Genomic DNA, 6,259 nt, shown 5'->3' on the forward strand with positions numbered 1-6,259 from the left:
ACAGATGAGTGATGAGAATCAGGATCACAGCACATCCTGTTTATCTTACTGTACAGCAACAAGTAGATAACTGCTTTTGTGTGTGACATTGTGTAAGCTTTTGTGCGCCTACGATGCTCTGTAGCAGCAACAATGCGGATATCCAATGGTGATTTAAATCAATGGGAAGTGCAGCCTCTCATTTAACAGTGTGGTTGAGGAGTCAAATGGTTTCATGGACATCTGCCAGATTTCCCTGTTTGGACTCCTGCCAGTATTTATTTATGCAAGCAAAGCGGCTGTTAGATGCATGAAAGTGTGGTGTGTAGGCAATTTTAACCTGGACCGCAAGGATAAACGTACGGCATTACAAAATAAAGGTTGTGTTATCCTATTGGCCCGAGAACCCTGCAACACAAGCATTGAAACCGCGAAAGTAAAATAAAATTACTGCAACATAACAATCGCCAATATCAATGGATTTTCTTGCGGGGGCAGTAACCCATACAAATCTTTCATGTCAAAGTTAAACTTACTTACTAAACTTGGTAAACTTTGGCACACAAACTCACAGAAAGCAAGCTGGTTTTCACACTACTGACTTCTGAGTGCACAAAGAGCTGAAAAGTCCATAATGGAGGAAGGCCTCAGGATGACTTTAAGACGTCAACATGGTCTTTTTGTTTTGTAACATTAAATAAAATAATACAAATATTTTATAAAAAATCCAGATCCCCGATTTTTTTCTCCCGATTCCGATCTTTTGAAAATCACGTGATCGGCTCCGATCCCTGATCACGTGATCGGATCGGGACATCTCTACTTTTTAGAAATCCAGAATTACACCGATGACATCCTACTTCTTTCCCCTTAACTACAACTTCGCCTGAACAAATGAAACAATCACTTAATAATACTATTATTGAGAGTGATACTAATACAAAGCATTCCACATCTATGATTTAAGTCAAATGTCCGATAACTGACTCAAATTCAATACATTTCAGCTATTGACATCCTGAATTTAAATGTGTCCATACAAACTCAAAACTAGAGCGCTAGCAGGGCTCTGAGAGCAGAAACTTCACTAGTAGGTCAAAGTCCAGTGAGAGATCCATAGCACTTATGGCTACTGGGAACAAACAGCTCATAATAAACCAAGGTCTCAACGCCTCACTACAGGGCTGCCGAGCCAGAGCCCCAGGGGCCACATCTGAGATGAGCAGCCTACACAGCATCAGCAAGCTTGTAAAACAAGCTGTTAAACTTTATCTGCATCATAACCGTCGTGATAATATACCACAGATGCCAGATTGGAAGAAAAAAAAAAAAGATTTCCCTGAGGTTTGTTTTTCTGGATACAAGTCCATTCTCTGTGCCTCTGTGTTGAGAATCTCAATGCTGCCATAAAGAAAAGTGATAATTTTTAAACTTCAGACTCCACATAATCAGTTAATAAAATGAGCTGATGCACCTTTCAGATCTATTAGAAGTAGCACTCAGACAGTGTGCATGCATACTGAAAGTGTACTGCACTACTCCAGATTCAAACATCCTATTAGCCTGCACATTCACAGAGCCATTAGCATTTCAATATGCAGGAGCTGTGCTCCTTTCAAAATGCCATTTTCACTCTGCTGCAAGGAGAGTTCTCCAGTTGTCATAAACAACTTTTTTTTGTATCATTCAAGGACCTTTTCAAATGTCAAGGCCAATCAAACACAACACGACAGGTCTCTGGGTGAAGAGAAAAAACACCGCACAGAGGGCAGAGAAGAAAAGCAGACTTATCATGCATATTCATGTGGCTGGGAGGTTCAATGACTGCTGTCTCTGAGGATTGTGAGGAGTGGTAAAACAGTTTGTGTTGTAGGAGACAGCTGCAAAAAAAAGTAAGCTTTTAACTATTCCCCCCCATCACCATGTCCAAATGTCAATGTAAAAGCCCCACAATGGGCAAAGCTCTGTGTGCCCACAAGTGACTCCCAAAACCCCAACACCAACTCTATTCCCCCTTTTCTCCCCGTCAGCAATTTTGGGCCGAACGCTTTCTCTGTGAAGTGGTGCTCAGCAGAATGGCAAACAAACAGAGCCATCCCTCCCCTGGCCAGGGCCCACTTCAGCATTTTAGACATCTCTTTCACTTTATAGCTTGCCTCACATCAGCAGGATGGATCCTCCTGACACAAGTCTATGTCAGCTGGACTGGAATATGGGCTCTGCAGAGACACAATGGACCCCTTCCCCCTCCTCCTCCTCCTCCTCCCCCTCCTCATGCCCACCTCCCTCCTGAGACACTGAGGCAGGAGTGAGCGAGAAGGAAGGAAGAAGAAAAAAAAGAATGAGGAACTAAATCACAATACATATGCTTGTACTTTCAGAGCTGCACGCCCCACTAGTATCTTCCTCTCTATCCGTTCCTGTCTTTCTCCCTTCTTCACTTCCTGCCGCTCTTCATTAGTCTCTGTCTTTTCTCTCTAGCTACAGCAAGGCAGTCACCCAGGAGGACATTATTAGCTGTCAGCATTAACAACCAGCGTAGCAGCAACAGCAGCAGCAGAGTTGGTTTCATAACAATGCTCACAGAGAGCCTCTTCTCTGCCCAGAGAGAGGAGCAGGCAGTCAGGACAGCCTGCTGCGTGCAGATGGTGCTTTGTCTCTGCTAGTTCCTACTAAAGTGACACGCAGACACAAACGCAGGCACACATGTACATGCACACATAGTTGGAAGAGGGTGCCACTATTCATTCCTAATCCTCTGTGGTTTGCATGAAAGTTAATGGCAGGTGTTTAAAGCTCTGCCTTTGCCAAGTGAAGGAAGGGGAGGTGAGTGGGAGAAGATCAACTCTCTTTTTGTCTATGCTGGCAAAGAAACATACACATGCTTTGAAAGAGAGTGTTTTACATCCCTATTAGATCTGAAAACTACGCCCCTTCATACACCCCCCCCCTCCCTCCCAACTCGATCTATCTCCGGCATAATATCCATGCATGCAGTTGAGAGCAATTAGGACTTCTTTAGAGGAAAATAGCCAGTCATTAAGGAGGAGCATGGACTCCAGTGTGATGGGTTATGCCAGGTGGGAGGCTATTAGACAGCCAAGTGGTGTGAGCAAACTCCCATGGTCATAAATACAGGGGACAGTAAACATTCTCCACTGCAGCCAACCACTTTTCTCCAATAATATAATGAGTTACTAATTTAGAGAAATGCACATGTATGCAGCCACAACATACTGTACCAACACTCACTATACTTAAAGGTGGGGTAGGTAAGTTTGAGAAACCGGCTCGAGATACACTTTTTGTTATATTCCATGGAATACTCTTAACATCCCGATAGCAATGAATATCTGAAGTGCTTTGACAAAAAATCCATAAAGAAATGTCATCTGTGGAAGCCGTAGCTCTGTAAAAAGCACGACCAATCATTTTAGCCGGCCCGGCTAAAGTAACTGGATGGCCTACCTGCCTGTCAGCCTTCCATATGTGCACAAACTTATCTCGTGCCCTCATTGGTCATGTGCCAATGGGCTCGTGTGTGTTGGAGGAGGGGCTCTGTAAGGAAGTAGCAGATTTCTTCCGGCTGTGTATTTTCAAATTCTAGCGCACTAGAGCTGTTCTCTACAAAATTACCTACCCCACCTTTAAAGGCTACAGTCATTTAAAATGTAACAGTGGATCTTCTTGCACAGGTGTCTTTTCGCAACCATTCATGTTGCTATTTATACCTGTGCTTTTCGTATTGTGACATGTCAACATGACTTTATGTACAAAAACCTAAACTTTTACATTATAAAACTGACAGTTAGTTATTGATTAGTTGAGCAATTAGTCAATGACCCAACAATTAATGGACTGCAATTTGTATAATCAAACATTTACTTGTTTCACAATGTCTTGTTTGCTGCTTTAATAGGTTGTATATTATTGTAAATTGAAGATATATTTAATAACAGGGCAGACAAAACCAGCAATTTGCAGACGTCACCCTAAGTGAAGTGATTTGTCAAAACATACAGGATCCAAAGATGTGTGTTCTTCAATAACACATCAATGTCTTTTTTGAACTCAAAGAGAAAATTCTTCAAAGATATAAGATCTTAAAGAATTAAGATCAAAGCTTAAACGTAATTTTCTCCCCAAGCTGCAACACTGAATAAGCCTCCAAGCCATTTAGCACCAACATTGATGCAGTGTTGGTCAGATATAACAATCCAAATCTAATAAAAGCAAATCTATCAGTTTATCACTTTGGATTTAGTATTTAACATTTGGCATCAAAGTGCAGGTACAATTGGGTAGTTTTATGTTAGATTGTCTGAATTAAAAACCTTAATGCTTTCAAATGCAACACTGGGCTGTAATTTACTGGCTTTCTAGCCACTGAAGCAGCTGAACGGGGAATGACTAACAATAAACCACATCAGTTTGGATTGGCAAAGATTACAAACAAGCTTGTAGGAAGCCAATGTTACAGAAGCAAGCTTAAAGGGCGATGTGAGAACATGAAAAATTACTTTGGCTGCACTTAAGAGCAAACTTCCCTGGAGGTATCTATTTCTCCATACTTCATATATCATATACGAGTGTAGTACACAGAGAAAACTGCTTAGAGCTTACTCTTCCTAAACTGTCCTTCACAACCACAAACAAAAATGTACTCGGGGAACTACTAAGACACAACATAGCAAGTTATAACAAGCAAGAAACAGGTGCTTGAAATGTGTAGAGTGCACCAATTACACCTTAGATTTCAAAGTGTCCTCAAAGTGTTCTTTAAAACAAAACTACCACTAGCAAGCAAGAGATGCAGTACTAGTTGCTCAAAGAATAATTGAAGAACAGTTGTTCCCTCATCATTTGAAAAGCCTCTGAAGCTCAAAGTTCTTAAGTTGCAAAGTGAGAAAAATCTCTGTTTTCAACATCAAAGTCTTTATACTTGCTCAGAAGTAAGCTTCTCAAGATCTCCTTGACAAAAATACAGACTTTTTTGAAACAGAGAACTGGAAGTATTGCTTTATGAAACTAGGAAAAAAGCAATGAATTGCAATGAATGTATAAAACTCTTGACTAAAGAAAAACCTAAGAATTACTTAAAAGAAAGTTGATTGCAGCCACGTCAAAATCTGTCATATAAATGCTCTGATTTAGCAAAGCAGTATGTCTGAGTGACATCAGGCTGTACATTTGCGGCCCCTTGCAGATGGCTCGGTGTAATTTCACACCCATTACCTCCTCTCCACAATACATAGCACAATCACATGACAGTAAAATCCTCTCAAACCAACTCCTATGGGGACTTCTAGAAGCCGTTAGTGGCCTGGCCATTATGGGAATTCTCAGAAGAGCTATTTCAGCAGCGTCCAAATGACTGTGTTAAATGGAGTATTAGGCTCTGAAAATATGATTAACCAATTGTAATTGCTTTTCTTCTGTGACTTCAAAACAGGCGTACAATGCACGGTTTCGACTCTTCTCTGTTGCTGTGCTCCTCTTCGTTATGAAGGAGTCATGAAAGCAATGCTAGACATTCTCACAAATAAACATAACATGCATTCACTGTCCAAAGAAAACCAAGATGGTGAGCGACAGTGAGCGACAGCACCTGTGCTTTCAAAAACCATCATCTCTCCCTGCATCGATGCACTTGCTCTCCCAGCTTGCCTCTCTCCGCTATCCGGCTTGTTGTAAAACAGCAGAAACGCACAAATGAGTCCCTACACAAGCATGTTGTGCAGCAGATCAGCCATGTACAACAGTGCTCTGTACAAGAACAAATCATGTTTGTAATCACAGTACACCGACTCCACCAGTCACCAGGGAATATCTGTTCAGGCAAATGAGACTCCAATACAAACATATGCACACACACACGCCAACATTGATAGCTACCATCAAGCACAAGCTGTATGCATGGAATCATAAATATTAAAGCGTTGGTTTTGCATTTTCTTGGCATTTTCCAACTCGGAGATAAATCAAAAAGCCTGATAGGAGCTGCCATGTACATTGCAATGCTGCCTGGGATGCATCTGCCTAGGGAGGCCAGCTTTCATATCTGAACACATGCAGGCGTGAGAGGAAGTTCAACCCCCAGCGGAGTTGAAGGCGACGGATGAGGGGAGGGATAGGGAGAGGCAAACAAGAATGGAGGGTGTTGTTGCAGGTGGGAAAAGGGAAATCCCAATGACAAAACTTAGCAGTGCTGTCGCCGTTACGTCATCAGGTGTGTGCTTGTGATGTAAAGACACTATGATCTCTTTTTGAGGTGATCAAA

This window comes from Gymnodraco acuticeps, unplaced genomic scaffold, assembly GCF_902827175.1.
Source record: "Gymnodraco acuticeps unplaced genomic scaffold, fGymAcu1.1, whole genome shotgun sequence".
In the NCBI taxonomy this organism is placed as follows: domain Eukaryota; kingdom Metazoa; phylum Chordata; class Actinopteri; order Perciformes; family Bathydraconidae; genus Gymnodraco; species Gymnodraco acuticeps.